This window comes from Tachysurus fulvidraco, chromosome 18, assembly GCF_022655615.1.
Source record: "Tachysurus fulvidraco isolate hzauxx_2018 chromosome 18, HZAU_PFXX_2.0, whole genome shotgun sequence".
In the NCBI taxonomy this organism is placed as follows: Eukaryota; Metazoa; Chordata; class Actinopteri; order Siluriformes; family Bagridae; genus Tachysurus; species Tachysurus fulvidraco.
In genome coordinates, this window is record NC_062535.1 from 6,110,579 (window position 1) to 6,124,222 (window position 13,644).

A 13,644-nucleotide genomic window follows, 5' to 3' on the forward strand; every position below is an offset into this window, starting at 1 on the left:
GACGCAAACAGCCACAAAATACACAAGATCTAATCTATATGAAACACTACAATGGCTCTCGGTATTGACATTGTCTACTGCATTGAACTTGTTAAACCAAACCTCTGTTTTGGCCTGTTTAGGAACAACCATGATGCTCATCATGCCCTTCCACAGGGTGTATACAGGGAGACCGGCTTATACATACGGCTCAGAAAGAGTCGCTGTATCGGATGTTGTCATTATGGAGACCTTCTGTTTTCATTCATGTGACACACTGTGAGAATCATAGGGATGTGTTCACTCACACTTTTGCCCTGCTGCATGCTTTTCATCCAAATAGAAAGTTCTTCCATATTCTTGCGGTACATTACTGTAGTGGTTGAGACGATGTCAAGTGTAAAAAGCGCTATACAAATAAATTTGAATTGAATTGAATGCATGAGTGTCTGCATCACACATTAATTAGGAGAAGTCAGAAAAACACACAATGGAACATAATGTTATATGTCTAAAAGGATTACTGCATGCAACCCCAGTTTAAAAGCTAATGTGGCTTTCCTGAATATCATGGTTTAACAGAAAATCTATTTACTGAAGATCCTTATCTCTCAATGGCAAAGAAACTTAAGCATCAGTTCTGAAAGTGTTTGAATAAAAATGTTTTATTATCTTATGTTTTATTATCTTACCACCAATGCAATGCAAGACCTCAATACTTCTCCCTCTAGTCTTCTCATTTGATCTGTTTCTTTATGGAATTTTGCATTTGTTTTGCTCTTAATATCTGTAAACTTTTGATTCAACTACCTTCTCTGTCGAGCATAAGATGTCTAAGATAAACCGGTTTTGTCTACACAACAAAACCAGTTTCTGTCATTATAACAGCTAAAAGAACAGCAATGAAAATGTATTTGTGTATCATAAACAAATAACCCACAAATCTCGAGACCGTGCTTTAGAGATGTCTTAGAGTTGGTCTCGAGAAAAAAACAGAGTTAAAAAAAAAACCAAGAACTTATACAATACGATAATACAAGAACAAGAGATTCAGAAAATCACAAAGATTTATTTTTTCATTTATTTCACTTCCTTAAATTCACTGTACAAAATTGTTTTTACTGGATTATCAGTAATGAATCAGAATGTTCTTTATACTAACACAGGAAGAAGAAGAATGAAACAAATCAGCTTTAAAAAGAAATATGTCCTTCATTGGATTATCACACTGCTCTCCGTGTATATGTGCTCTGCTTATTATTCTGTGGAGAAAGTTCTTGCAGTCTACTTACTGTAATACAGAAAGAAATATGTTTATTCCGTTCCAATCCACAGCATTCTTGGCATGCAACACTATTTGGCCGGCTAATTGAAAGCCCCCTGAGACTCGTGCTGGTATTACAAGCAGGCAGCCTGAGACTGTTATCACGGGAATGATGCATAAGGCAAGAACAGTTGGTCCCAAGGGAGTGATGATGAAGAACGGAGGCAGGCAGGCCATGACAGGTAAACAAAACACTCACCCCATAGTCCCTCCAGTCTTAGACTGACCCTGTCCACAAGTCAGTGGAGTGAGACTAAACGCAAGCATGATAGTGAAGCAGTAGGTGTAACATGCAGAGTAAAAAGAGAAAATAAGATTCATGATCCTTTACAGAGCAGTAAATTGCAAGAGTAAGTAAGAGCAAGAGGGGTTCATAATGTGCATTTCTGATATTATGATCACTTTCTAATCATGTACAGATAGAAGAGAATTAGAGAAACATTTCCATTTCCAATAAAGAATGTTTTTTTTCTTTCTAGAGACAAACTACTTCGAAAACATTTCATTTAACAGATGTATAAAATTAAGACTATGTTACAGGATAATTAAAACAAAGCCAAAGTATTTTTAACATGCATATATTGGTGCTAACGTTCTTCGTATTTGCATGATTTTAAAGCTTTGTTTGTTGTTGCTTCCTCATTCGGTGCATTTCATGTAGTTTATGCTTGTCATTAATTACTGATCCTTTACCACCAGTAACAGAGATTTCCTGTTGAATTTTGTTCTACAACAGGATGAATCCTTGTTACTGAGAGCAGCAGGTCAGATATTGTCCAGAATTCTCTGCTGTCATTTGACTGTCCATCTTGTAAAGAAGAAATTTGAATGCAATGAAAAAACTATTTGTTTATCCTCAATGAAAATATTTTTATTTTTATATGTGAAAATTTTAATTTTGTAAAATCAACTAACAATTATTTTATGTTCATTAATCATTGGGGAAAATATACGGTATTATAGTCTTTATTATTACCTTCATGACTGGCCTGAGATCAGCCTACAGTGTAGGATCATCTGACCAGAACATCCATTATTCCCCTGTGGAGCTTTCTTTGCTATTTAACAAACCAGGTCAGAACTATCGAAGGAAAATATCTGCCACATTTACCACATGATCATTTGACCTTAGCTCTTGTTGTTTTGCCCCTCCCCTTGTGTTTCAGTGTTGAAGGAAGGAAACTTAAATCAGCAATTTCCATGAATAATTAACAGCTCACTGGGATTAATTATTAATGTGTTGCACAAGTAATTGCTCCCGTTTAAGAGAGAGAGAGTGTGACTTTGGGGAACGTAAGAGAGACTGAACAGTGCAACTCAGAAATAGTCTGTCTGTCTGTCTGTCTGTCTGTCTGTCTATCTATCTATCTATCTATCTATCTATCTATCTATCTATCTATCTATCTATCTATCTAATCTGTGTGTTTCCTGTTTAAAAGGAAGAGTGTGATAATATAAGAAATAGTGAAACGTGCAACTCAGAAATAATCTTTCTATATATCTATCTATCTGTCTGTCTGTCTGACACCAATGATTTCTGGTTAATACTTTTTTCATACACAACTCCATGAAGATCAGCCTACTGCACATTGTATTTTCTTCTTTAACTTTACACTCACCTGTACATTCACTGTGCCTTTTGCCTTTCCCAGCCCACCTTCCTTGGCATTACTTTCCCATGACACAGTTGCCTTTCTTTGCTCTGCATTCTTCTTTTTGTGAATCCTCAAAGTGTGTATCATATTTCTCAGACCCAGCTTGTTATCTGCTAGCTAATTACTGTCATTATCTCCGTCTGTTAAACTCACAGGAATGCTACAACCCTCGAGGCTGTCTGCTTGGAGTGCTAACTCGATTGGATTTGGCTCATGTACCATGTTGTGTGTGATCCGATTGTGCCATGATGCAGTTATCTGTCAATGCTGTACAATTTGTAGGTCTAATTTGCCGTAGTTAAAATGCACAGGAATGATCTGAATGTATAGTCACTCTGAAGAAAACTGTAAACGTTCTCCTTACATCTACTCTGTATGTCTGAATACAGTATATTTTATTCTATGTAACCTTTAGGTGTCAAACTAGTGATTTTATTATGTGCAGTCAGGAAAAAAATGTGCATGTAAAAACCACCAAACCCACTGTGTGATCCTTACCTTCCAATGTAGGTAATGGTCAGTGATTCCTCTTGTTCTTTCTTTCCGCTCATCGTCCATCCAAATGAATTGATCTGTCTGTATGTTCTCTAGTTATTTGCATTCAACCTCTGGACTGAGGTACTCTGAACACCAGTTATCTTTATGACAGCAAATACAGACTTAGAAGACCACTAATAGGGCAAGATCTTGTTAGCTATTAACAACGTGAGCTAATCTTTTTGCACAACTTTAATTAGCGAAACTGTTGTGTGACTTGGGCTGTGCTTCCTACAAGTACTGTATATTGCACAAGTTTGCACCCAGAAAGCTTGTCAGTTTCACAGACACATTCTCAGTCAACTTGCAAATCAACTCTTGATAATTGATGTTTATGTAGTTTCACAATCATCTACTTAAAAGGCTTCAAAAGGATGTAATGGTATAAATGCTATAACTTTTATTCATTAGGAACATGGAGCCAAGACTTTATTTCTTTTTAACTGCTCATATAGTTTCCTTGTATATACTGTATTTATCTACAAATCTACATACATTTTAGTACAGAGCACACTGTAGTGTTCTCTACCACACGGTTCTCTGTTAAACTATCTTATCAGACTTTTGCAACACACTGCTATAACTCAGTTGGCTGGAAACAGCTCTGATCTTGCTTGTGATAACAATTATTACTCAATCTTTTTTCCCCCCTGCAATTGCTTTGTGAGATAATACGCTATCTGTGGTGTGGACTATTGTAAAACAAACAATTCCTCCCTGTGAATCCTGAACAAAGGACTCATTTGATAAAGTGAGCAGAACTACAATATGTATAATAATACAGTATGAAACATCACTGCAGTCCATTCTGCAAGTCACAAGAGTGATCCAAAATTGGCTTGTGAACTGAAATGAATAACACATCATATTCTTTGAAATTTCACTGAGTTTATTTAATCATCTACTTAATCAACTACATCAAATTAATCTACATGGAGTTTAATTCCATAACTAATAATGTTTTATTTTACCCCTTGTTCATTAAGTGTTGGGAGTTTAAGCTGCACATTGCTCAGTTACACAGCACCAGCACTAGCAGACTGATAAGCTTTGTCCTGTCCAGGACTCTTGGCTGCCATAATAAAGCAATTAGAGGGAGCTGGCAGGCAAACACCGCCCACTGTTCTGGGGTTTCCAAGACAAGCCCTGCCAATGCCAATCCCTAATAGGATCCCAAACACAGTCCTGCAAAGATTCAATTGGATTCGAAGCCAATCAATCATCCTAGCTATTGACCTTTGATTGGATTTGGAAGGCATGTCAGGGACACTTTGATTTTAGCTCGGGCCCAATGAAGCTGGATGTGAAGGTTTATTGTTTCAGACGGGTGGAGGGCCTTGTTCTGGGTTTGACACACTGCCAGGAAAGATGGATGTGTACAGTGAATGCTGTATCCATCCATCAGCATTAGAGTCAGTCATAACATACCATCAAAAGTGACCAGGATTACTTATAATGGCATCTCTCACTGGTCCAAAACTGGCCATGTAAAACTGCAGAGGTGTTCTTCTTAGAAAATCTTTTTTAAAAAAGTTTTTAATTGCTTCATTTTTATACCAAGCTCGCATCCCAGAAAATAGTAGTCAGAGTTGAGCATGTCAACAAGATACATACGGCTTATACTGTATGGATTCTCACTGTTTTTATATGTAGTGGAAAGACACAGGGAAATAGCTGTACACGGTCATACACCAAGAACCTAAGCTTCTATCAACTTATTTTAAATGAGTTTACTTTTAAGATTACTTTTCCATTTCTGCTGAAAAATAACTGTGTACCCACAAATATTCCACAGATAAATGATGAATACACAGGCCAGTGCAGGAATAATGGCATGAATTACTTCAGTTTTTCTTCATACTGCTGCAATAATCTGAAAGTAGCCATTATACATAATGACAGATCAATGTGCCCTCTAAAGGATCTTGAGAGCAATGTAGATGCAGAGGTAAATAAAGACAAAAAGGTGAAAGAGAGAGGAACATTTATTAAGTAAGTTCATCTTGAAGTAAGTACTTGTGAGCAGATTCTTCCTGACCATTAAAGGAGGCACTTAACAGTTGTGTTCTCAAGATAAGATGTGGAGGTGTTGGTAGGCAGTTGGGAGATGGGTGGGGGCAGTGGTGGTGGTGAGGGGGTACTAACTAGAGCAGTCTAGACCTGAAGGTAAAGTCACCAACACATGAACACATAAAGCATTAGACAGATGAACTGGATGAGACAAACAGGAAATTTAATGCTCTCTCTCTCTCTCTCTCTCTCTCTCTCTCTCTCTCTCTCTCTCTCTCTCTCTCTCTCTCTCTCTCTCTCTCCTCACTTATTCTATTTTCAGTGTTTTCCTGTTTTCCTATACAACATCTTTTTCATGATATCCTTTTCCCTTTAATTCCTATACCCACCCCACACTTACCTGGTGTATTGCTTTAGAGCTCACAATTCAATTGCTGCCTCCCATGTGTCTCAGGCCCATCTAGCTTGTACTTGTGCATTATCCCATTACAGCCAAACAGTTTTGACACCCACTGACTAACCGATGCCATAGATAATACCATAAAGACAATGCTCAATACAAATCAGGTCAGGATAACTCATTTAACCCTGCCATACATATTTCTTATGTGTAACTCGAAACGCTGGAAAAATGAAATCAATAGAAATGTTTCTTGTTAATGAAGATGTACCGGGCTGCCATTCTTGTGGCCTGTGTGGCTTTCAGAGCTCACAGCTTGGTCTTAATAAATCTCCCAATGCGGTCAGCTGGGTGGTCAACATGGTAGACAGACCTGTCTCAGCCCCTTGTACCTCTGTGAATGCTGCGTGAATCAGTGTAAATGATGTGTGTACACTGTTTCCTGGTTGACGCCAGGTGCTGGAATGAAACGTGTTAGTTTTAGGTAAACTAAAGATGACTTAAAGTTCATAGAAGCATATTTTAATATACAAATAGACAATTCTATATTTTATGAGTGAATACAATATAAAAGGAATTAGGAATTTAACATAATATTATAAGATCACTCCTGAAGCAATTACACCCATAAGCCACAGTGTTCGGTGTTAACTACAATTAGCATTTTTTATACCTACATTTTTTAATATGGCAGTAGCTGAGCAATTTTCTAATTCATTTAGCTTTTCCTAAAACAAGCTACTTTTTTCACCAAATAGAGGCATAACCCAAGAAAAAATATGCACTGCTAGGGGCATTAGAGGCTCAAGCAGCTTTAGGTTGTTGTTCGGAGGAGAAGAGTTCAACCCCGATGCTGCCAAGCTGCCACTGTTCCTCTCCCCTCCAGGGGCGCTGTATCATGTCTGACCCCAACCTCCAAAGTTCAGATATGTGAAAAAAGAATTTCACTGTGCTGTAATGTATGCTGTAATATCCATTTCTATTTTGAACAAGCATGATGGCTGACTGGAGTGGTTGAGCCTAAAAGCTAGCACTGGCTAATAAGAACTGTCCTTAAATACCTGAACTGAAGTTCTCATCTGATAACAGTAAATGATAACGTATAAGAATCCATAATCCAGCAAGCATCCAAAAAGCACCCAAACATAACTATTTAATTCAGTCTTATGTGGATTACCATATTAAATATATGATAAATAGTCAAAAGGTTTTTCTGCGTGAGGAATACGATGTGTGGTGGGAGAGCTGGAGAAAAGACCCAAATTTGTGACTGTCACTCTCAATGCGTGACACTTGACAGCCCTGTTGACTGTACATGAAGAATCTACGCTGGTAACAATCATGAACTAATCCCAGAATTTATACTTACATTAAATATCAACTAATGATGAGTTAAGGCATGAGACAGCCAGAGCATATACTAGTACTACAGTTAGATTAGAAGAGAATTGAATGTAGAAAGACACAAAACAGGTTGAGATGAAATGATCAGTGTTTATTAATAGTACACCTGTCTACGTTCAATTAGCAGGATCGGGGTAAATAATGACAGTAATCCAGTCCCTCAATGCTGTTTATGTATTCAGCTGAATATGTAGGTTACATAAACAATCGAACATTACAATAATGTTCTGATAAGGCTAGATATTCATTGGTGGATGATCAGTAAATGCACTAATGCACTAACTCATCATTAATTAATTAGTTAATAATTGAGGTATTATGTTAACGCTTCTTTGAAATGTTAACGCTACTTTTTCTAGCTAGCTTAAAGGGTAACAACCTACAGTACATTATCAAAATGGTGTTTTGACCCAAGATATTAAAATCATGAGTTGACAAATTGTAAAGCAGCTTTACCTAAACCTGATTAATGATAATGATTAAAGCATCTACTTTTTTTTATTTACTATTTGACTATTTTGGGAAAATAGATTTCTCAATAATTCAGTTTTATGAATCATAAATCTAACAAAACCAACAAACAGAAACAACAATTTATTTAAGGTTCTTAAAGGTTCTACATAGATCTGTAAATATCATTGTTGGTCATTTGTGCTTCTTACTCACACTCGCATAAGAGAACTGTGAGTGGAGTTCAGAGTCTTCAATATACATATAGAAAAAGACATATGGGACATGATGAGAAAAGAGATTCCTGCAGAATGTGAAACACACACACACACACACACACACACACACACACACACACACACACACACACACACACACACACACACACACACACACACACACACACACACACACAGTAGTGATAAAGTGAGAGTGGTCACCCCCTCTGTCCTCTACTCTGACATATATCACAGCCTACAGTTTGTGTGGCAGTGCACATTGATCGGCCATCACACTGATCACATTACAAGCCGACCAGATTAGATTTGCATTTTTAATTTATTTCCCTTATGAAAAATTGCATTGACCAGTTAAAAAATGACATATATATGTATGTATATGTGTGTGCTCTCCTCTCTCTCTCTCTCTTTCACACACACACACACACACACACACACACACACACACACACACACACACACACACACACACACACACACACGATACTAAAAAAACTCTTGTAAATATTTCATATTTTACTCAAGATGTTGTCAGTAATATTTGTACAAAAATATGTGTCTGAATACTAATTACTCCTCTATATACTGCCTATATGGATTACTGAAAAACTTCAGTTCTCCCTGTGGGAAAATAAAGACTTTTTCTTTTGCCAATTATAAAAATAACCATTTGATGAAGTTACACTTAAGTTTAGCAATGTTTTTAAAATACAGTAAATTCAAGGATTAATTTAGGAAAGCCTGACAGAGATATGCAGCTGTGTGAAAAGCACATGGTCTAGATGAGCTGCATAGAACAAAAGTATAATTTATTAGTGATTTATTAGTGATCTCCATAAATTTGGTAGATGTGGTTTTATTTTGCAGTTCAGTCAAACAGCAGGGTTAAAACTGAAAAGCTTTCTCATTAGTACCATGCTAATGATACCAGGTTGGTCCTAAATAGTACTAGTGCTCAGTAAGTGTATATGACACAGCAACTGTTTTATTGTAAAGACATCTTATAAAAAAAGACACATAGTGTATACTGTATGTGGGATGTCGTAGCCTAGCGGTTAAGGTGTTGGACATTGCTGGGCCCCTGAACAAAGCCCTTAACCCACAGTTGTATAAAATGAGATTAATGAGATGTAAGTTGCTGTGGATATGGATGTCTGCCAAATGCTGCAAATGTAATGAACACATTAGACACTTAAAACACTATGGTCATGATTTGTTGGAAAACTGCTCCTCAAGCAACATAGACTCAAAATATATGAAGACATCATGTACCTTGATATGGACCCATGGACTTACTTGATAAGAACTTACTATACTCCATTAGGTGCAATAAATTTTTATCGTATGAAAATATCTGAAAGAGAAGATAGTTAGGCTTTATAATGTGTTTGGTCATAGGATGGTAAAACAATAAATGCTGAGCCTTGTACTAATGCAGTGTACAGGGAGCTTACGGACCTTGGAATGTGCATTCTGGTCATTACATGATGGTGCATTCAAATGATTCCATAGAAATGAAGTAGAGAACAAATTCTAAGCCACATTTGAATTTTGTTGTAGACTTCTTACAACTCACCTATTGAAAATTGCTTTTCTACCCAGTAGTAAGAATTCATTGTTGGCCTGTTGTGTGTTTTTTGTTATTATTACATGTTCTAACAGCAATTATTTTGGATATGTTCTGCTTCACACTGCAGGCACAAATTTGTATTTTATACATAACAATATGAGCAGTAATTTAACATTAAATATGGCCATGTCAAATGCAGTTTAGGACACTTTCATGTGCATACCCAAGAAGTGGCATGTGGTAATAAATGTGACATTATGTACAATTCAACATTCATAATCATGTCACACAGTTGAGGAATCATCTACTGTAAGTAGATTCCTGTACATCACTAAATAACCATAAAACACAAGTATCAAATGGTTTGTTTGGTTTGTAATTAAATTATTTTTGTTAACATTTTAAGGCTACAACATAGAATAAGTTTACCTTTAAATATTTATCGTTCTTTTCTAAACTTTCTCAACTTTCTTTGTGTTCTTGCACATATAGTGAAATTAATCTAACTCTTCATTCCAAAAATGTGACATCTTGTATGTCCAAGTGTGTAATGTAAATTTTCTATCAAATAAGGACACACCGTGTCACATCCTGAATAGTCCTGTGCCAGGCAGTACGTAGTCCATTTTCTCATAAGGGTCATCTATCTTATTCTTAAATCTGAACACTGATTTATACTGAGGACATGTTAAACTATGAGAAACACATATCATGCCATCTCAGCATGTTTTTATGATTGAATAAAATACATTTTTATACGCCTTGCACCCCTAAAATAATGTCAGGCCCTATCACAGACAAATTTGTATATGTTAGAATGGTTTCCTAATGATTTTTTTTTTATATATATATATAAATAGCATTTTCTTATTGGTCACATGTCCCTGATTGTATCTCACATGGTTTTGTAATCCCTATAAGAAATATAAGCAACTTTTCGGTGAACTATAGTACACAAAAAAAATCACAGAATACCCGCCAGGCACTCATATAATTATAAAATAACTACCTTTACATAGGAGATTTTTGCAAAAGCATAGTAGTGGATATATACCCCCAACATTCATCTACACAGTTAAAGAGATTAATTAAATCAATATTTCCTCAAATTATACATTTTTATATATTAATTTCCTGTGTGACAGGACTGACGATGCTGTGACAGGACTGACTTTATGGATTTCGTTAATGCAGATAAAGCTATGTTTTGTGTTCTTTATTTAAGTTTTGATAAGCATTCTTATTTTAAATCATCATAATTTTAATGTTAATGTAATATTAGACTATGGTAAAGTTCGGCCAAGGACATAATAAGGACGTAATTCGTTAAAATTATGACTGACAACTGATGAAGTCCAAACATCTTTTTGTTTCAATAAACTAATATTTTATTTCAATATAAAAACATATTTAACAATTGATTTAACAATTCATTAAAATTCCATTGAACAATAACATGGCCAGGTACAATAACAATAAACAGCTAAAATGGCACAAACACAGGCAGGAGTGAAAACAAAATTGTAACGATAAGCATATGGTAAACTTAATTTAACATTAACAATAACAATTACCAACTAGAATGGCACATTTCTAATCCTTGTGCTCCACAAGCTTTGCCCAAATGTCTTTTTGGAGCTCATGGTGACGGGTGGTTACAGGCTGAGGAGGTGGAATGAAACAGATTACATCGTCAAATATATATATCAGATTATGTCTTCTCTGGTGGGCCAGAAGAATCGGTTCACTCCCACACGGTGCATGCATCTCACTTGCACCTGAACCTCATCAATGGCGGTGATGCCTGGGTAGATGTCTCAGTCATATTTTATGGCGCACCACTTTTGAATAACTTCTGGACCCCATTCTATCTCATCTGTTGTTGGTGCGCTTGGTGTGTTAAAGCTGAATGCCTTTGTGTTATAGCATGTGCACTGTAGAATCTTGTCTACAGTGCACATGCAGCTAACGTCCTGGTGCAACATATTCCCAGGAGATGTAGTGACAACCTGGTGTATTCGCATTGTTGATGGGACTTGGGGGATGCTGTCCAGGATGTCCTTCATTGCCCTGTCAATGGATGTTTGCTTACATAGAATAGTTTAAGAGTGGTACCTGTGTGCACCAAGGCCTCAAACAGATCCATTGCATTATGAATATCGCGGCCATGGCTCACCAACCGATCTGCACTACTCTTTATAACACCTCCAACCCCATCTGGCGCCCCTTTGCCGTGGCTGGCCTCGAAGAAATTCCATGTCCCAGCTTGGAATGAAGAGGTAGAAGTTCCCCTTCTGGCGGTATTGTGTGCAAGGTCCATCGCTGAGGAAATGGACCACTATGACAGCAGGGAAGAGGTCCTTGACTTAGGACAGAATGGGGCTTAGATGTTCCCAAATGGCTGGGGGCCCCTTCAGTCGGGGTGGTGAGATGGTGCTGAAGCAAACTGGCTCAGCGTCTGGTCCTACAAATAAAACTCCAGTGTGCAGCGTTGCTTGCTCATGGGATGCACCAAAGTGCACTGCCTGGATCTCAGGGATGTGACAGGGCCTGACGTGACAGGGCCTGACGGTCGCCATTTTAAACCGCCATTAATCAGCCTGCCAGCATGCTAGCATAAAAACTGTTAACATGCAAGCAAAAGCTTTCATTAACCTTTTAGACATGTTTTGGAATTAAAACATTTTCATTAATTTCTGGGATGTTTTACCGTGACAGGGCCTGACCCTTTAGCTCGTCCTTCTCAAAAAAAACATACAAAAACAAGCTTAAAATCATACAATTAAATGACAGAACTCACCCTTGACCAGTGTCAGCTTCTCCTCAGTCAAATGATGTCACTTCCTCGGAGTCATACCCTTAAAGGCTTATAGCACACATTTTATGTAGAGTTTTATGTAAACGTGACAGGACTGACCGAAAACATGGGGACAGTTGTAAAATAGTATTTATTTGCAGAATTTATGTATAATTTAATGTTTTTAATTAATTAATGTGATTGATAACAACTTAACCTCTTTAGGACAAGTGACCACTTGGGGATGAGCATTAAATCCTCTAAAAACACGAAAAAACCTATTTACCTAGTAAAGTTTATACTCTCAAGATTTTCTTAAGCCCACACACAAAGCACAATATGATTCATAGCCTTCATACTATTAGAAAATTTTTTTGGAGAAAACTGACCTAGGTGGCGCTAGGCCAGTTTTTCCCTTACCTTTAGACGCTTCCCTTTCTTCACTGGGGTAATATATTCCAAAACAAATATTCCACAAAAATCCCCACAGGTCCAAGGAACTGGTATCTGTAAGCCTTTTAATCCAAAACGCTTTGGTCGCCTCGCAAATATTCCGTTTGTGTTCCGAAAACTGGAAACAGTAGTGCGCCACCATCTTGTTTTTCGGCTCTAACTTCTCATTGGGGGGTTTCAAAAATTCTAAATTTACGTCATATTTATAGCCCAGGGCCTAACGAATCAAACAAGCCCTCACTTGAGCCAATCGGTGCTTGTATTGCAGAGATAGACGGCTGAGAAGCCAATGATGTCATGACATAATTTTTGAGAACCCGCCTTTGACTGACAATTACTCCTTCCAATAGCAATGAAATGGGCCGGGACCTCTACAGCTCTTTAGCCAATAAGGAGACGATTCCAACGACATGTAACATCCCCCATCTCCGCTGCGTGGATCTGCGTGAAAAGGTTGCGCACAAGAATTATTGCGCAATCCTCGACCTTTTCACGCTCTCACAGCTCAGGGTGTCAGGTTACAGGCCTTTTTTCACACCAGACCTGTAGACAGAGAGGCTCTGTGTGTTTTAGGCCTTTTAAACTGAGCATGCAGTCTTTTAATTCAAAGTTATACAGTAAACAAGTACACAAAAACACATGACCGGACGGACATGTCCGTAGAAAAATATTTTTATTGAAGCCATTTTTGGGTCTTTTGACTTGAATTTTTTTTTTGGTGAAAGCCAAGACATGTGGCCATGTGTCATAACCATAAGACATGACCCTAAGTTTGGTCCCTAACATGTTCCAGAGAAATAAGATTAATCAGTTTAACAGGTAAACA

At 37.3% G+C, this 13,644-nt stretch overlaps 1 long non-coding RNA gene across 1 annotated transcript; it reads right to left on the reverse strand.

The window, feature by feature from the left end:
* Positions 1-1,028: 1,028 nt before the first annotated feature.
* Positions 1,029-3,581, reverse strand: LOC125139420. The gene is made up of 2 exons (XR_007138474.1): positions 2,280-3,581; positions 1,029-2,111 (listed from the first exon to the last, which is right to left on the reverse strand). It is a non-coding gene; the product is annotated as an uncharacterized LOC125139420 (long non-coding RNA).
* Between the last annotated feature and the right edge of the window lie 10,063 nt (positions 3,582-13,644).